The sequence below is a fragment of the Pyxicephalus adspersus genome, chromosome 9, assembly GCF_032062135.1.
Source record: "Pyxicephalus adspersus chromosome 9, UCB_Pads_2.0, whole genome shotgun sequence".
Lineage (NCBI taxonomy): Eukaryota > Metazoa > Chordata > Amphibia > Anura > Pyxicephalidae > Pyxicephalus > Pyxicephalus adspersus.
The window spans coordinates 30,429,277-30,449,586 of record NC_092866.1 but is presented as its reverse complement, the minus strand read 5'-3'; the positions used below and the strand labels follow the sequence as shown (position 1 = coordinate 30,449,586).

General features: G+C 37.7%; 1 protein-coding gene and 1 long non-coding RNA gene across 6 annotated transcripts in view; one reads left to right on the top strand and one right to left on the bottom strand.

Annotated features, from left to right (window-relative positions):
- PC (pyruvate carboxylase) overlaps window positions 1–20,310 on the top strand; it is a 318,614-nt gene that overhangs the window by 11,025 nt on the left and 287,279 nt on the right. For 2 of the 4 annotated variants that reach the window (XM_072423072.1, XM_072423068.1), the window contains exon 1: window positions 14,478–15,141. The exons of the other annotated variants lie outside the window; for them this stretch is intronic. The gene's annotated coding sequence lies outside the window, so the exon portion shown is untranslated. Of the gene's footprint in view, window positions 1–14,477; window positions 15,142–20,310 lie in introns of those variants that run through there. 4 annotated transcript variants of the gene reach the window in all.
- The window catches only part of LOC140338738 (uncharacterized), a 46,858-nt gene that overhangs the window by 17,368 nt on the left and 9,180 nt on the right, over window positions 1–20,310 (bottom strand). For both annotated transcript variants that reach the window (XR_011922309.1, XR_011922308.1), the window contains exon 2: window positions 5,687–5,992. This is a non-coding gene — a long non-coding RNA (uncharacterized lncRNA). The remainder of the gene's footprint in view (window positions 1–5,686; window positions 5,993–20,310) is intronic.

Below are 20,310 nucleotides of genomic sequence, written 5' to 3'. Positions count from 1 at the left end.
CTTAGGAAGCTGGGTCACATTACACAGCACTGGGCAGTTGGGGCATAATACACAGGATGGAAAAATTGGACATACTAACGGCAGGCATTAGAAAGTTATAACAAAGTACAGGGGATAGGTAGAATACTGACACAATAATAGGGGTTACTGGATACCATTGGCATAAACTACTGGGAATTAAATTTGCTGTGTCTTGCTCTGCCCTCTTGTCACCCGGCTACTGCTCCCCCCCCCCATCAGCCTGAAAAAAAATTTCTGTGGAGAATACTGTCATGAGTTACTTCATGTGTAGTGTAATGCTGCCGTGTCCCCCTGGTTCTCATCCGCAGCTCTAATCAGAGAGGGTGCTCTCTTCTCCGCTGTCATCTGTTCAGCTGCTGATCAGAGCCAGGCAGGGAGAGAACAACACAGCTAGGATGAGATCAGGGTCACAGGCGATTCTCTAGCTGTGCTGATAAATAACTCAAAACGCCCATCAAAACGAAATTGGGGTTCAGGTACTGGAAGGGTACAGTCATCTGTAACAGAGTGGTTTGGGGGGTGTTAGCCACAGCTGTCCTACACTTATACCTATATTTTTGTTTACCTGCACCTCTCTGTTCTAGAGAAATTAGGGTTCAAGGTAGGGAAGCAGACAGTTTGATGGACAGAGGTTTATGTTTTAGGGGGGTTTATACATCTGCTCTCCACTTGCACCTACATTTTCAGTTTCCTGCACCTCCCCCAAAGAACAGAAATAGAAAGGACAGCATAGTATTACAAATATAGTTTTGTGAAAGGTAGGTAAAAAAATTTGGGGCCCCACCCCAATGCTCCTTGCTATAAAAATGGCCCTGAGTGTCCTTAATTTGCATTTTCAATTTTGGGCTCCTAGGTGTACTTTTTTATGAAACAGCAACCAAAATGTTCAATTTCCACAAGTTTTTAATTAAAAAAAAGAAAATTTGGTTGTTAGTAGCTATGAGAGTCCCCTTTTGTACCCCAAATTTTTCAAGTCATTACAACCCAACAATTTAGGAAATCTGAAAGATTGAACACTGTGGGTTGTTAGGCTGCAGAATGTGACAAGCAGACTGTACACACATAGCTATCACACTGCGTGTGGATAAATTTCACGGGCGTTTTTTTTTTGCCCATACATTATGGGCAGTGATTGCGGGGGGGGGGGGGGGGGGGGGGGGGGGGGTCATTGGTTGCATTACTGCATCACTACATTTTACACATTAATATAAAGGGTGACATTCCTCTTTTTTGATATTTTTTTTGGGAGGACCCCTCCCCTTTCATCTTTACTGCCCTTGTGGTAAAGCCTACAAGGAAAATCCGCAGCCTACTGGGATATTTGTGTCACATCCTCCTCCTTTTGCACATCTGGGGCTATCCTATAATGTAAAAAAAGTGCTCAATCTCACACATGCCCAATGAGATCAGCATTTGATGGAATGGTAAACTTTGGGGAAAAAAGAGGGAAGCTGAGCAAGCTTGGGACTCGCTGGGCTCAGTTTGTAGACAGATCCGGTGATTTTTTTTCCCCACAAAATGTTTGTGTTACCCAGACGTAATGAGGTGACATCTGAAGTTAGGCTGAATTCAAATTGGCAGTAAGGTTGCATTTGCGGCGTTTATTCCTCACTTTCCTCTCACCAGGAACCACTGCTGCTGAAAAACTGCTAGGCGTAAAAAAAAAAAGGCACTTACCGCCTGTTACCAATTCCAGGTGCCTAGCAGTTACCAAGTCACTTAAGAGGGGTATTTGGCCCTGTTTTTTTTTTTTTATTGCAAATGTAAACTAAGCCTAACTTGTTGCACCACATTGTATTAATAATAGATGATGATGATCTATAGTGTGTCATGTTGATAATGTATTGATGAAATTACCATATTTTCCATAAATTACATAAATATGGATTCCCCATAACGTCAGCAGCATGCCACTCCCCTCTCAGATAAGGCTGGTGCAGAAGGTGTCGTCTCTGTGTAGGGGGGTGGTGATCCGCAGGACACTGCTGCAGATTATACGAATGACACAGATGCTGCCCCGGCAGACAGCTAAGTAATGACACTGTCCGCATTGGCAGCTATGCGTTGGAATAAATCCAACGCTTTGTCCCCCGCAAGTCCACTGACTGTAGGGGGTTTTCCTCTTGTGTAAAAGATTGGGAGGGGAGGTAACTCATTTATTTGTTTGTTAATTTCCTATAAGGCTAGTTCATTGAAAGCCTTGTTTCCCAGATCTCCCTCTCTTTAGTCAAATACGAATAATAATCTTCAAATTCAACCATGAATATACTAGGTGAAAAATGGTATGATTTTATGCCCCAAATTGAGGACAAATCTCAAATCTAAATATCTAACTTGAAAAAAAGTTTTTTTTATTGGCGTAGTAAATAATTTCATAAATACATTGCTAAGAAATGCAACCCATATGGACTGAGTTCGAAATATTGAAAGTATTAAAAAGGAATGGGGAAGTCCTTTGGGGTTGAAGCTATACGGTGCATCTTACCCCTGCTACACAGACCTGGGGCATCCGAATACCCGCAGCTGTGAGGTCTCATGCGGACGTCCACAGAGGTTAACAAGTGGTGAGAGAGCATCAGACTGTGGAGGTCTGTCCTGTACAACACCAGGAGTGGGTGCCACTTGTCCAGGCTTTGTGGTGAGTGGTGGCCATATTGGCTGCAGGCGTCCTACAGCTCAGCAGCACAGGCACACAAATTTTCCTTAGGGTACTGAGCCGGCATACAACCAGAAGAAACAGACAGCATATCCCTGGTGGTTTAGCACCAGCATCGGCCCAGATCACCCTAGCACCAACCAACGTCCTTACCCTGTTATCGTCAAATACTTTCACTAGGCAGATAAGGAATCCATTCTTACAGAAAGATACGAAATTTCCACATTGAGGGAAATAAAATCCTCATGTTTCAGGATTATTCTGCAGCATTCACTCAAAAGAGGAAGAGCTATGCCCTGATATGTAAGTGTCTGGTGGAGATGGGAGTCCGTTCTTTCCTTGTTGTATCCAGCCAAACTAAAGGTTCAATGGCAGGGTAAACAAAAAATATTTGATGACCCAGTGGAGGCTTTGGACGTCCTTCAACCAGCAGAAATGCCTTCAACAAGACCATGTTGTATCAAAAGACTATATATATCCTTTTCTTACAGTGCCTTATACATGCCTTTTTATGTTACTGCCCTATTCACTGTTAATGTTTCAGAACTAAGTTACTAAAATTGCAACTTGTTATGCTTTATGCCCCTCTTTGGGTGGAAGATTCAAATTTAATTATAAAATAGGGATGTACTTGATGCTATATGTTATTTTATTGTTAGCTTTATTTACTGGTGTTTACAAATCAATACCCTTGTACATGAAGTCCAAGGTTTCTATGGATACCACTTGGGCCCTGAGCCATTCCTTCTATCTTCTGGGCATATCACCTCGTGTCCCCATGACCAAAGGCGGCTCACTAGGACAACCATGGTTGTTTTGGTGGTCTACTTTTGATTGTAACAGATCACACTTTAAACCTCCATGATGACTCTTTCACACCCTCCTGCGATAGGTAATGAGAAGGACCAGTCTCATCTGAAATTCGTGTCTTTGAATGTTGCGATCGTACGTTTCTACTTCTTTTAATTCTTTAAAAAACTCCTGCTGGAATCTATTTGGTCATTTTCTGGTTGTTTTTTGTCTTTCACGCATATGCGACGTCGCTTTACTGTTGAAAGTTCCATTTTGTCCAAGTAGGAATCAAAGTATAATCTTCATTTGAAGAGGATGATCCTAAGTTACCAGTGCTAATACCGTAGCTTCATGCAGTGGTGGTGTTTTATTTGTAATCCCTTCATGTGAACAGCTACATCATAGAGGGCCTTTTTTGCAGTATCAGTCAGGTCAACATTAAATAGCAGCTAGCAAGATTTGATTATCCAGTAAGAGATTCTCTCTCTTCTTCATTAAAGATACAATGCCGTCAGCTATTACCCTCCGCTGTTGTTCAGGCAATATATCAAGCTCTTCCAAGAAGAATTTACCAGGTGTTATATCTTCAGATTACAAACTCCTGGTGACAGTAAAAGGATTAGAAAGTAGATTTTCCAGTGCTTTTACGTGTGTCCACTGGCCTTCAGTTAATAAAACATTTTCATTGTCCAGTTCTTCAAGAATGTCTTTTAATTCAAGCAAACACTTTACCATCAAAAAAGTGCTTCCTCAGCATGTTGTTTAATCCAAAATGGCTCCTTTTCCTGCAAGTCTTTTCAAAATGGCATCAATTTTCCAATTAGAGTAGCTGCATGATGATCTTCCAATCCATCCCTGATTGCAAGTTGCAGAGTATGAACAACACATCGCATATGTTGAATAGTAATACGCTTAGATGCTTCTTCAACAATGTTATCCAAAATTTCACTATTCTCTTTGCTTTAACTTTCTCCAATACTTGCAGAACTGTTTGACTTTAATATCTGTCTGTCACTTTCTTCATCTACTTTCTTCATTTTCTCAATTATGCTCAACATAATAAAAGCATTATCTGTTGCAATACATAGAATCTGTTCCTTTTTAATTTCAAATTCTTCTAGAACATCCTCCACTAATTTCTGAAGATAGTCACTGGTGTGATGTGCCTGGGTGTCCTTTACTCCAATGGTTTGCGTTATTGTTTTATTATTTTCATCAACAAATCTAACATTGTTAGCAAAATAATTGACTCTGTGACGTGTGCATGCATCCGTTTTTATGAAGATAAAATGTGCCTTCAGACCTTTTCGTGGTTCTTCCTTTTAACATTTGACCTTTTCAATTATAAGTTTCCTTATACTTTCTCTTTCCAGGGAAACACCAAGTTTTTTTTAGCCATTTCTCCATTTAGACCTAAAAAGGCTGGCTGAGAAAAGAAGGATAGTGGTACACTATTCTTTACTACCATTCAATAACGTGTTTTTTGAATTTTTCTGCTATCATTGTTATGGTAACTTTTTACCCAGAACATTTTTTATCCCAGAAGTAGATGGAATATTTTCATTGATATCTTTCTCATTCACAGCTTCTAACACTTTACAATCAAAATGCTGTCTTTTTAAAAGTGTCTTTTCAAATTTGATGCTCTTGTGGGTACATTTTTTTTAGACCCACTGAAACTGCTAATTTTTGCATCACATTGTTTTTCACCATCATCTTCAAAAATACATTGGCACACGTTATGTTTCCCATCAATTGATAATGTAAAGTGCTCATAAACAGCAGAGTGTTTGTTGACAGACTTTTTGCCATTGTGAATGGGGTGCAACTTTCACTAAAATATAAATATAAAATATGTTATACTATAACTAGCATATTCTTTGATTTAAATACAAACATACACATAGTCCTGCACTATTACGAACATACATACAACTATACACATAAATAAGCTATAGCCCTGCACTAAACTTAGACATAATTTGTCCTATACAGAAAAACATGCACAAACATATATACTATACAAACAAAATAGAGTCCTACATTTTACTCAGAAATATGCACACAATTTGCACTATACACAAACATTCATACATTCCTGCACCATACACACAAACATACACATGCCCTGCAGTTTTATCCACAAACATGCACACAGCCTTCCATCATAGTACACACAAGCAGTCATGTAGTTTTAAAATAAACATAAACACTTACTGTTGAAGCTGGTTCTCCAAGTTCTTCTAAGCTCTTTTAACAGATAGAGGAAGTTGAGCAGACGCTGCTCCCTTTATGTTTGTTTGCTGATCTTCTGTTGAAGACAGGGCAGTGGTAGGCTCCAGGGCCAGGGTGGCCACCTAGCTAACTTCCTAGTATTAGGTGGTGTGCAAAATGCTGTTAAAGTTCAAGCATATATGGAGAGTGCAGACAGGACATCTGAACACACATCAGGCCATAGCACTCACCTACACCTATATCGTTATACTTCTTTACATTCAAATGAACTTGTTAAACACATTATATCTGAAACAAAATGAAAACACTTTTTGTAATATACATAATCCAGATTACAATAATGTGAATGTCAGGTTGTATAGTAGCTGAGCTGAACTTCACACTAGTAGAAATACAACTATGCACTGGGCTTAATTATGACTATTGTTTGTTAAATAGGACATTTGAACTTGCTGTATTTTTTTTTATTACAATTTAAATTTATCAGGAGTCGCAGTCGGCACATTTTTATCGACTCCCACTCCAGGTACCCTAAATTGTCTCTGACTCCACAGCCCTGGATGGAAGGGTTACTTCCTGGGGTATCAAAAGTCTTATTTGGCAATTGTACACTTTCTCATCACACCTCCTTATTGTTTAAATTACAACTACAAACGCCAATTCCGAAAAAGCTTTTGTGGAGATTTTCCACCTTTCTAAGCAGATCCTCCTTATTCAGGGCCTATCTCCAGTTTCATTGGGTAAATGGATTGGATGACAATCTATCTCACTGGAATATTATATTATTATTATATAATCTATTATTATATAATCTATTCTACTGTGGCGTACCATGAAGGCCATGATGTGGAGTGATATCATGACATACACAGCGCAGCAGAATAGAGAATATTACAAAAAAATTTAATTCCCTCCAGGAACAAGTCACCATACAGATATTTTCTCCATATAACTACTCAAATTAAAACTTCCGCTCTGTATACCAAACATAAATTTACTTTTGGGGTAACAAAATTGGCACCTCATTGTCTCGCTTAGCTAACCCACTTGGCCCTAAACGCCATATACTATGGGTAAAAGATCTTCCATTCAGAGATCTTGTTGGCCTTTGAAAAATATCAAACTATACACAGCCCAAGAATCCAAACCTGACCTACTTTTGCACCTACTAGACAAAAGTTAGTTATAGAAGATAAGACAAGCAAGCCTGCTACTGCCACAAAAGCATTACGCCGCATAAGCGTCTTTTTCCACCTTCTTTCTAACCAAATATAGACACTTGTGGATCTATTCCACTTTTGTTCTACCTCTGCCTTTTACTACCACGGATACCAAACAATCCATGACACGGGGTAACAAAATTTTGCAAGACTCATCCAATCCCCTGAGGAAGCCTACCAGGTGAAAGGCGTCGGTACAAGAGACACAACTTACCTACTACTATTGCTACCCAGTCAGGGATAATCTTTGTTTAGTTATTGGTCTTTATGCTTATGAGAATTAAATAGGCATGACCACACACTGCATTATACTGTATTACGTTTCATGTTCAATTTTGTGAAAGTTATTCAATACAGTCATTATTATTTTGCCTAAAAATCCCCAGCTTTCTTCTCTTCATTTTTAAAGTTTAAAACCTACTAGACAAAGCCAAATTACCCAAACTCTCCTCTGTGCGCAGACAATTTCTAAATGCCCCAGTTTTAGAATCAGAAGTCCTTTCGCACAACAGGATCCTTGGCAACTAGTAAAACTTCGGGCCCAAATGGATTCTCTGCAGAATATTACAAACTTTTAGCACAAGAAATTAGCCCCCTCCTCACTGAAGTTTATACCCACATTTTGTTCCACCATGCCCCATACTCAGGTTTAATGAAGCAAATACCACACTGATCCCCAAACCGAGTGTAAAACCCAGATTTATTTGCCTCCTTTAGACATATCACTACTAAATTGTGGTTACAAAATTCTCGCAAAGCTCATGGCAAACAGAATGCAGACTTTTCTCTCCTCCTTTTTATCCAAACATCTACTTGGTTTTGTCTGAACAGCAACAGTACAAGCCAATCGGCTTCCTAACACTAAACGCATGCTGCTGAGCCTAGATGCAAAAAAGGCTTTTGACAAACTCAAATGGCCACTACTGACTGCTATATCATATACCAGACCTTTTGGTCAAACCTTCTCCAACTATGTACAAATCATTTACCACAATCAGTCCACCAAGATATTTATCAACGTTGGTCAGTTATCAATTATACCTGACCAAATACGTAAGACTAGCATGGTGTGGATGTTATCCATTCGTATGATGCAAGAAAAAGATTCAGTATTTGGAAGTTCAAATTGCTAAGAATCCACATAAATTGTATTCTCTAAATATACTGCCGAATTTTCAAATGTAAATGACCAACTCCGTAGCTGGTCTAACCTAATTATCTCTTACCTAGGTGGAATTAGTTTGATCAAAATGATTGTTTTCCCAAAGCCATTATACATTCTTTAGACTTTACCCTTAGTGGTAAAAAAGTCTGAACTCCAGACCATTTACAAAATTTCTCATAAGTTCATATGGGGTAGTAAAAGAGCAAGGCTTTGTCCCCAGATTCTCCAGCAACCAACTCAAAATTGGGGCTTGAATTTCCCTGATATTGAGTTATATAATGCAGCGTCCATCTTACGTTACATAAAAGATAGTATACACAACACGTGTATATGCAGACCTTTCCCCAGATCAACAAATTACTCCCAATTTAAATCTGAAATACATCCTCCAAGACCTACTTCCTGAGAAACCCTATTTTATACTCTTGTTGGCAAATATGGCACAAAATTAGGTACACCACTTTCTGAATAGCCACTCATGCCTTTTTTTTGTACTCTGGGGCAATCAGGATATACCCCATTTAGCTTATTCTTCCTTAGTACAGAAATGGCCTACATTCTTTACCATAAAAATTAGGTTCTTTGTGAATGGAGACAAAGCGTCCTCTTCACTTAGAGGAGGCAGCAGCTGAAAACCCTTTCTTAGGAACACCTGTCTATATGTTTTTATGCAGCTACAATCATATACTTCAACTGTACTAAAATCATTAGCTGCTAAGGATTAGAAAAATCCCCTAGATGATGGGAAAAAAAAGCTATTACCAAAATCTACAACAAGATCAGACTGACTTTAGACTATACCAAGAGGGGAGTAGGCCTAACATGATGGTCTGATTACTATCCTGAGAAATCAGAAGCTGACAATTTTACTGATTTCTCTAGAGAGTGGACGTTGCTGCCATCTGCTATGTACAGGGAAATGACACTTAAACTATTTCATCGAGTATATGTATCCCTTCACCAAGCTTATCCTATGGGCTATTGCACCACCCCACATTGTTTTAAATGCACCCAGGAACAGGCAGATTTGTATCATGCTCTATGGGATTCTCCGAAAATTAAACAGTTTTGGTGAAGGGTGGCTAACTTTGTTTCCATCCCATCTAGTAATCTATGTACCATTATCCCTACTCTGGGGCTTTTCAAAGAAAATTTAGCTGATGTATTCCATGTGGCGTGGATAGAAGCCTCCTTAGATAAAGAAGCTAAAGTTCCAAAATTCCTTGAAATTTGGGAGTCATTTATAGAGACTCGGTCCCAACCAATTAAATAAAAGATAAGACTTACCTTTAAACATACATCATGGTTGACACACTTACCTCTTTCTCACTAAAGCACAGATGCCTCTTTCCCACGCATGCAGGCAGTTCTGACTCTGGACCTATTCTAGCAAGCCTTATCAGTTTAGCCGACCAATCAGAAAATAGCCTCTTAAGCATCCCTGGCTTGTTAGCTAGCTCACACACAGCACTCTGCGTTCGTGCAACTAGTCCCCACTAGGGCCGAGCCCCTAGTTCTGTTGAGTTAGTTCCTGTACACCTGTTGTTTAATTCAGTGCTTCCTCTGTCCAGCTCATGTGTTAACCCCTTGTTGCCCAGTCTGTTGTTTTCAGCCCATTCCTTTGTGCTGTTGCAGTGTGTCACCTGTGGCTCCTTTCTCTTCCAGTGTCTCCTGTGTTCCCTGTGTCTGCAGTGGCCCCCGTGCCACTGGTGTCTATTTCCTGAAACCCTGGTACTTGACTCCTGGCTTGTGACCTGACCTCTCTTGTTTGCTTGACTGCCTTGATTTGGTACCGTGTATCTGCCTGCCCACCCTGGTGTGCCCAAGGACCGAAAACCTGGCAGTAACCAGCAGCAAATAATCCTCACCACTAGAGGCACTGGAGAAGACCTGGTTACTGCTTAGACTCTGCGCCTTGGCCCTTCTCAGGGCTCACACCACTTCTGTGCAAGCCATAGCACCCCCTAGTTGCCATGTCTCCCCAAGCGTGACAATAATATATTCTAAGAATGAAGGCTAATGATCCCCGGTGACCCTAGAGGATGATAACAACAATTCATCCTAGTTAACTATTACAAGATTTGAAATATTGAAACTTTAATTCTATTGTTTTCTGCTAAAGTAACTGTTAACACCTGTTTCCTGTTCAGTGGTGTATAGTAAACATTTTCTTTCATTGTAAAAGTTTTTTTTTTCTTATTATTGAGCTACTGTATGTATTTTTGTTCAAGTACAATTCCTTCAATATAAATGAAAAAAAAAAGTGATAGGAAATGCGCAGGGAACAGATGCTCAGAGGAACTGATGAAAATTCTCATTACGTACTATAAAAATGTCTCAAATTGATAGGGAAACCCAAAATCTTCAGATACAGTCAAATTTTAAATTCACCTCAGTTTGGAGAGAGGTCTTAAGGAACACCTTGAAAAATGTAATACAAGTATTTTAAACAAGAAAGATAAAAAGCTACAGGGAGATAAATGGGCCTTTATGCAAAAAAAGAGCATACAAATGGGAGTCAGCCTAATGTTCCACCAAATACAACTTCTCTAGGATCTAAACTCCATCAATAATAGCACCAATCACCCAACAACTTTCAGACATGAATCTGGTCTTCATTAGGAGCATAATATGTTATACCAGTTATTTTCTGTCCTGCTATATCACCTCTTACTAAAAGATATCTCCCCTTAGGATCCTGCATCACATCCAGGGGGGAGTAATTAGGTTGTTTAGCAAAACACAACATTAGCCCACCTTTCTTCCTATCAGAATTCACATGAAAACTTATGGGAAATCTTTTATGGAAAAATTGTGGTATGGAATTGGCAGAAAAATTAGTTTCTTGTAGTGCTAATATATCAATTTTAAGGGAGTTATAATACTGAAATGCCTTTGTTCGCTTGATAGAAGAGTTAAACCCTTGAACATTATGCATCATAACAGAGATGGACTGCTGTGTTGTTTGTATCTTCTCTGTGATTCTCGTCATTCAAAAAACATTAAAAGCAAAACGGTTAATGACCTAGTTTCAAATAAATACCTATTTAGAAGGGGAAGAAACAGTAGGATAACAACACCAGGACTTAGGACTAAAACTTTATACAAAACACCAAAACGTAAGACTAAGACATCAAGCAACTTAAAAAAACACAAGTCAATTTTTCCATTTTTTTTTTTAGATGATTTCATGGGGACCCTAGCAATGCACTTCACCCAGTCTCCCCACTGAAACTGAATATACATGCATGACCTAGGAACCCTGAACCTTATAGACATACCTTTGTACCAAATCCTAAGAAGGGATTAGCAAGGGGCTGCAATATGAGCTGCTCCCTACCTAATACTCTCCAATAGAGGTAGGTCATGTGTTGCCCTCTCGGCTCCTTGGACCTGCTATTAATAACCATTACCTACCAAGGTAATTTGCATTCTAGTTGGTATGAAATATTAATTGCATTTGAAGTCATTATGGCATTAAATATTAAGCTTGGCCTCTCAGGTCCCCTCAAATAAGTAACCAAGAATTAGCAAGGATAATAAATAAACGTTAAGCCCTAGAAAAATCTTTTAGAGGATTAGTTTTCTGAAAGTTTATTAACACCAATCTTTTTATAGGTAAAAATAAGCTTCTAAGTTATAACATCCTTCCAGTCAAGAAGGAACTTCCACTACATTTTTATTTTAGGCCATAGACCCTAGTTTTACCTTTTGTTGTGAAGTGTTGCACATATAATTAATAAGCCTCAGAACCTGCAAAATTCAATTTCAACTCAATCAAGAATCATTAGACAATTTTAGGAATATATCTCGCCATAATAACTTCAACCTAGGTTGATTTAAAAGCCTTTTTTGAACTTTGATTAGTCTTTTGCCACAATGGGTATAATGAGATTTGATCAACTGCCGCTGGCTGAGATTGTGTTTCTATATTAGGGTTTAGTTCAAGTTTATGTAACGGTTGTTTGCCTTCATCAAAGGTAGTAAAAGAATGTGTCTTGCCTTGATGTTGAAAGTGGATATGCCCAGCGGTATTTTATCCCATTGGAAATAAGAGTTTGCAGTAAAGGTTTCAGAGCTCTACTGTGTTGTAGGGTAAATGCTGGGAGATCTGCATAAATCTGTACTGGAACACCTTCCATTATCACTGGCTTATTTCCTCTGAATATTTTCATTAACATTTCTTTGGTAGAATAATAGTGCAATTTTGATTGTAGTGTATTCCTGAGTAGTAATTGGCATCAGATTGTCTTTACCTGGTTAAAAGTTTCAGCAATATCACCAAGTAAGCTCTTTATGATTATTCACTTGATTTATTGCATACTCCTTTTTATAGTATATCAGATGGATGATATTGTATACCATTCTAACCCGCAAGGTCTCCCAATGCCCTGAAGAAGCCCTGCGGGGGCGAAATGTGTCGGGTGGGTTACAAGTTTATTGCTGTAAACAAATATTGTTGTGACATGCTACTACTACTCTATGTTCTCTAGTACAGTGTACCTATGTTAGCCTAGGGCTAGCATAGGGGTTCCCTGTTTGATTTTTAGAATGTATATCAAAATAATATTTATAAGAAAAAGTTCTGCCCCACAAAAGCCTGTCTTTTTTCCTCTCTCTCTCACTTCCTGCTTCTATATTATTGGTTCAGGCTGGGCATACTTGAGTAAACTCTATCTTTAAGATTGGGTGACTCTCCTTGGTGAAAAACAATATTCCTCAAAAGTTTTGCTTTAACTAGATATAGCACTAGTAGGCGACATCTGAAGCTAGGCTTAATTCACACTGGCAGTAAGGTTGCATTTACTGCTTTCTCATGCCGGGAACCACCCAGGTATTTGACTCTTTGTGAATATTTATTGACTGGAGCTGGTGCAGTAAGATTTCTTACAGGAGTTCTATATTTTGTCATTTTAGTCTCATTTTAAATTATTATAATTTAGAACAAATTGTATACTTTGTAATTAATTTAAATTTATTATTAAAGCTGACAAATTAGAAGAAAAGATTTTTTTGTTTTTTAGTAACTCCTTTTTGTTCAAAGTTCACAGGTAAGTTTATATTTTATACAAATGAAATAATATTTTGTACTTGGTATTTTAAATAATTACCAAATTATTGCTGAATATAGAGTGCCATAGTGAAAATGTAAAACTGCTCTGTTTCCTAGAGGGTCTAGAGATACAAGATCTAAAGTTAAATGTTCAAAAAGAAAGGCTTTTTTCCCCCCATTTGTTACAGGTATGTAGTTTTGTGGTATTCCACAAGAGGGTGACAGAGACATAACTATAGAAAAAATTCTGACATTGCCGCACAAGATGCACAACCAAAGTAAATGTATATGAAGTGTGGCAGCCATAATATTTACAATATCAGTTTTGTTTATAAAAATTGATGTTACTACTGTTAGTCACATGTATACAGTATTACCACTCTGGTAACCTATTATCATCCCCTGAAATGTGCTTTCTTAGCAGTAACTTTAAAAGTTTCTAAAGACAAGTAAATTATGTCCTAATTCTTTACCTAATTATTCTATTTTCTATTTTGAGCACCAATGATGAATAAGTTATCTTTGCCAGATTTGTCATAACCACCTTTAAAACACTGTATTACATGTGGTGCTAGTAATTAGTGCTGCAGTTTTTATGTAGTACTTTAACCTTTGAAGTTGGCAACTTAAAGGCCTTAAAGAGTTGCTTATTTACTCCTGTATATCGGACTTTGTTTTTGTATAGGAAATATAGAGGCTTTAACTAAATGTCATCCCTAACTGCAACCTAATTTGTTAAAGTTTGCATTTCTTTAACAGTTCCAGATTACTAATGCTCAAACACACAATCTTGTCTAAATATTTGTTTATTTTAAAAGCCTCTGGCCACGCTCTAAAGAAATGTGTTGCAATGCAACTTCTGCTTGTAAACGTTTTTAGATGCTCCATTGTGCCATTCTTTGCTCATTCTCGTGTAACACTAACATTTCTGTAAAGTAAAACTGAAAAAATTACTTTGGGTGTAGAAACATGAGCTGAAACAAATTGTGCATATTTCTACCTGTTATTCTGATAAGCACAAGTGCACATTCTACATGTATCCCAATGTGAAACTATGCATAAGGGCATCTCCACTTTAGCCTCGTTCATCCAAAGGACATTATTTCAAAAGTCTTGTGATTTATTGGGATGCACCTTTGCAAACATTAGCTGTGCTGCTGTGTTCTTTTGAGGGGTTTTTTCTTCTTACACTCCTTCCAAACAGGCCAAACTTGTTCAGTCTTTTTTTCTAATTGTACTGTCATGAACATTTATCATGGTAACTGAGGTCAGAGGTGTAGCTTTTTTCCCCCAATTGTTTGAGTATTATATGGCCTGACCTTGGGGTAAATTTGCTGGGTTGTCCACTCTTGGGAAGATTGGCAACCTCCTATTATGAAGATTCTTTCTTAAAGTAGGATGAGCGACTTTAAATTGTTTGGACTTGGCCTTATATCTTCCAAGCTTACTAGTCAGCAACAAGTGCATCTCTAGGATCATTGCTGATGTCTTTGCTCCTTGGTGTTGTGTTAACACATACTTGAATGCTCCAGACCAGCAAACTGCTGAAATGCCTGCTTTTATAGAGGTTGTTACTGGACTAGTAATCATTTAATTGATTGCATTTGATTACCTGCAACTGGCTGCTACTTATCCTCCTAACTCCTATGGCTTGCACGTATTGATTTAGTGTTTGTTAAATAATAACGTTGTGTAATTTTTATATCTGTGATTGACTAGATTGTTGCCTATGCATTAGAAAATTGAGAGCCACTGTAATATAAAAATCCAGTTCTAATTGTATTTTCTCTGAGATCTTACTTTGCTGCAGTTTAAAAAAACAGTTTAGGAATTCTTGATCACATGATTGAAATCATTCTGCCCTGGATTACTTTGTTAGTTAATTAAGGGGAGTGACTGTGCATTTCTTCTTTCTGCAAACCCTGTAGTTTAAAGAAGTAACACACACACACTCAAACACACATACAAGTGTACTTCTGGACAGGCATTCAGCATTAAGGTAAGAACTACAGAGCAGGTGACATCTGTTATCACAAAGCAAAATGTTAGGGGTTTGTTGGAGAAAAAATGTCACAGAACATGTTTAAACTTTATCCAGTCTGCTTTGTCATGCAGATTCAGCCTGTGCATCTAAACTAATGAATAAACAAAGAATTCTTCTCTGCGACTAGGATTTCATCCATTGTTTTTAGTATTTCAATGTAGTTTCTTAGGATTTTTTGTGACAACTTTGGAATTACTGTTGAAATTTGGGTTCTGTAAATGTTTGAGCAATGTAAATTGTTGCTTGAAGTAAGGCCAGAAGGATGGATTTTACTAACTGGTTAGAATTTTTAATTTATCAAAACTTGTAATGCATGAAATGTCCCTAGCCGAGAGAGGGAGAGACCCTCTCCTAACCTACCTAACCTAACCTAGAAGAAAATGTATTATTATTTATATTCTATTGATTTTACTATTGATTTGGGTTGATTATATGCTTTTAGCTAATGGATTACTGGTTCTCCTATTAAAGTGGTTTGAGAGGACGCTGGTACTGCTAGTGTTTGTTCTAAATATTCTTAGAATTTGTGTTTGTGATGGTGACTGTTATCATAAAGCCTTGGTGGAGTCGGTTGAGATAATAGTAAGAATTATGTCTCCATTAGTTGTAGTAAATTTGGATGTAATGTCGTGTTCATTCTACAATGCTGATTTAATGTAACAAGAACAATATATCTTTTTGGGGCCCCACTTGGCATCTGTTCAGAATTTTAGTTTAAATGGGCCTTCCCCGGGACTAGTAGTCAGACCTTCTTATCATTCCATTGGGTCTCCACACATGTGCTTTACTTTGCTCTATCTCTTAATCTTTTACTTTGTAACATTTATTCTAAATAAAGCCTCTAGATCATATCGCTCTGGACAGAGGTATTGTTTTTCCCTATAATCTAATAATTCTTACTTTATCAGTGTTTCCTTGCTGATTCTTCCTTATTTGCATCTAAGAAATATATCCAGTAAGCTAGGTATGGTGCATGATGTAGCTGCTATCTGTGTAACAGTCCTTAAGGTCAAGCAACCTATCGCTGGACCCAAGCACTGTCTTTTGATCAAAGAAGTCACTTTACTTTTTACTCTTAGCATCCAACACATTGGACATTAGTGACAAAGAAAGTAGAGGCGAGGAAATGCTAAGAAATTGATTAATTGCTAGAATTACTTATAATAATCAATAGAACCATTTTGTTAAAATATTTTTCTCCTCTCAAGCCCCATGGACACCATATTGGTCTTATGTGGTTCATTTAACACTATTTATCAGAGGTTCCAACTAGAGTCGCGGGACTTGGACTCGAGACCGACTTATGTTTCCTAAAAAATTATTTGCGACTTGACTGAAGGGAGCAGGGAGGAAGGCATTATAACTAAGTACCACTTGCAAACGACTTGATGAATGAAGTAACTTGATTTGGGACTCAACTTGGAAGAATTCTTGGTGACTTAAGACTTGACTTTGGACTTGGTGTCAATGACTTGCGACTCAACTTGGACTTAAAGAGTGACGACTTAGTCAAACCTCAGCTATTTACCATGTGTTTATCTATTTCATTTGAATGTCACCACACACTTAAAATTGAACCTGTGGTAATTTTGCATATGCAATTTAATGTGACTTTGTAGTGTCAAGAAATGCGTGCAGAATTATTTATTAAATCCCATAAAGTTTGTTAGCAGAAACTTCCCAAAGACAAGTAAATTATGTCCTCTAATTTTTCTATTTCCTATTCTGAGCACTAACAATGAGATTTCACTTGCTTCCCAGCCCCATTGATTTCAGATTTGTGTGTAACAGGAGGTAGTAACAGTTGTCTAACTTTTATAGGCTGAATAACTGCAGGTAAAGCTCAGCAGAAATGTAACAAAATACTTTTTATGCAAATGTGTTTTTTTTTTTTTTACCACAGGGTCATTATAGTTTTTTGTATATCATATTTTCTTCTAATAAATATTTTGGCAGGCTGTACCATTCCTTTCTGTACAGGTTAAACCAGTTTAGTTTGCATAATACCCTGTGTAGACAAAGCAAAGTACCGAATGGAACCTAGCTAACCTCTTTTTTTCAAAATACTCAGTTTTGTCAAACCCAAATTTTAGATTCACAAAATTGAGAAAGAAAGGAGAGTCAGGTTTTTTTTCTGGCAAAAAAACATATATTGTGTGTGTTATTTTTCACATCATATAAGACATGCGGACAAAAGAGCTGCCCATGCAGGTGAAACAAGCCATCCTTAAGCTGCAAAAATGGATAAAACCCCATCAGAGAAAACGCTACAATATTAGGAGTGGCAAAATCTACTGTTTGGTACATCATGAGAAGGAAACAAAGCACTGGTGAACTTAGCAATGCCAAAAGACCTGGAAGTCCACGGAAAGCAACAGCGGTGGATGATTGCAGAATCATTTCCATGGTGAAGAGAAACCCCTTCACAACAGCCAACCAAGTGAACAACACTCTCCGGGAAGTATGCATATCGATATCCAAGTCTACCATAAAGAGAAGACTGCATGAAAGTAAATACAGAGGGTGCACTGCAAGGTGCAAGCCACTCATAAGCCTTAAGAATAGAAAGGCTAGATTGGACTTTGCTCAAAAACATCTAAAAAAGCCAGCACAGTTCTGGAAAATCATTCTTTGGACAGATGAAACCAAGATCAACCTTTACCAGAATGATGGCAAGAAGAAAAGTATGGAGAAGGCGTGGAACAGCTCATGATCCAAAGCATACCACATCATCTGTAAAACATGGCGGAGGCAGTGTGATGGCTTGGGCGTGCATGGCTGCCAGTGGCACTGGGACACTAGTGTTTATCGATGATGTGACACAGGACAGAAACAGCTGGATGAATTCTAAGGTGTTTAGAGACATACTGTCTGTTCAAGTCCAGCTAAATGCAGTCAAATTGATTGGGAAGCATTTCATAATACAAATGGACAATGGTCCCAAAACATACAGCCAAAGATACCCTGGAGTTTATTAAAGCAAATAAGTGGAATATTCTTGAATGGCCAAGTCAGTCACCTAATCTGAACCCAATTGAGCATGCATTTCACTTGTTGAAAACTTTGGACAAAAAGGCCCACAAACAAACAGCAACTGAAAGCCGCTGCAGTAAAGGCCTGGCAGAGCATTGAAAAGGAGGAAACCCAGCATCTGGTGATGTCCATGAGTTCAAGACTACAGACTGTCATTGCCAGCAAAGGGTTTTCAAACAACTATTAGAAATGAACATTTTATTTTCAGCTTTTTAATTTGTTCAATTACTTTTGAGCCCCTGAAATGAAGTGATTGTGTTAAAAAAAAGGCTTTAGTTCCTCACATTTTTATGCATTTTTTTTTGTTCAACCCACTGAATTAAAGCTGAAAGTCTGCAGTTCAACTGCATCTGAGTTGTTCCATTTAAAATTAATTGTGGTAATGTACAGAATCAAAATAGTACAAAGAGTACAAATACAGCAAGACTTATGGTAATGTCTTGTAGCCCAACATGTTTCGCCATTCGGCTTCCTCAGGGGATCTGCGAGGAACATTATGTACTGTACATAGAAGTAATATACAGATGTCATGAATTGGTAAAGTGAATAACACAAGTAAGTATATACAAAATATATATGACAGAAAAAAATATGAAATACATACATGGCAAACACTTGTTATCATGTATTTCTATTTTGCTGAGTATATTGTCAAGTGATAGTGACTCAATAACCAAGGGTATATAATCAATGACACATATGTATATATTTTTATATCGTACATACATAACAAACAGGTATTATAATATATTCGTGTTACATTGGGTGTCACACCAGGTAACAGTGACTCGATGTCCAAGAGTATCCCACTTTGATTATCATTGTTGTAATGTTTTAAACATAGGTTTTAGTATTTTTTCAATAAATATTCCAAAATTCTATAGCCTGGTAGTCACTGTGTATGGTGTATGGTCCCACATGGGCTAGATAACAACCTGGAACATTGGGACTCTCCCATTCTGCTATGGAGAAAGTAGAAAGCAGTAATGTAGGGACAAATTTCCGGAGTAGAAACCTGCCTCCAATCTTTAAATAACAAATTCTATGGCTCCCAAATGTCATATATTGAAGGGTAAAGACCTTGTTACCTCAGACTCTTATATGGCCACAGATTCCAATTCTAAAACCTTTGAACAATATTATAAACAGTTATATGCTTCTCAACTTTAATGAAGTGCATACCACTTTAATATTAAAGAAGGGTAAAAATCCCACCTTAATAATATCTTACAGACCTATTTCCTTACTTAATTGCCTTTAATAAATCCTACCCTCTTCTAATTATCAGCTAGTAATAGGTATGATGGTGGCGGCAGCTTGACCTGGTTCCCCAAAGACAATGTTTTTAGGCTTGGACACGGAGAAGGTGTTTGATAGAATGGCTTCTTTAAAATGCCAAATTCTGGCTGGATGGGCATTTGGTCAGATCTTTGCCTCATTTATACAATACATCTATAGAAAACAAAACTTATAATTAGTTGAAATTTGTCCGCACACATTCCCATTACCAGAGGTACATATCAGGGATGCCCATTGTTTCCATTTCTGTTAAATTTGACATAGATCCCCTATAAAGACTTTCTGAAACATCCACAGATTTTGAAGGAATAGGTATTCGTATTTGGAGGGTCAAAATTACCGCATTCATGATTTGATGCTTTATACTTCCAAACCTCAAAAGAGTTTGCCGGTAATTCTTCAACTCTTAACAGAATATGGCTTGATTTCTAGGTATTCAAGCAATCAGGAAAAATCGAAATCCCTCTACTTGACAAAGTGTGTTAGGCCCAATTGAAGTAACAAATACCCATTTGTATGGTGTAAAGATAAACTACAATATTTGGGTGTTCAGATCATCAGTCTTAATAAAATGATTATTTTCCCAAAAATCTTATACAATATACAGATGCTACCAGTATTATTGAAGAGTAGAGAATTGCTATATAAAAATCTTAAGATCTTTTGTTTGGGGGGAGGGGTGGAAACAGGTGAAACTTAGTCTGTGTATATTACAACTACCTGTGAAAAATAGAGGCCTTAATTTTTTAAATGTGGAACTCAATAACTAAATTTATCAAAGACTGAATACAT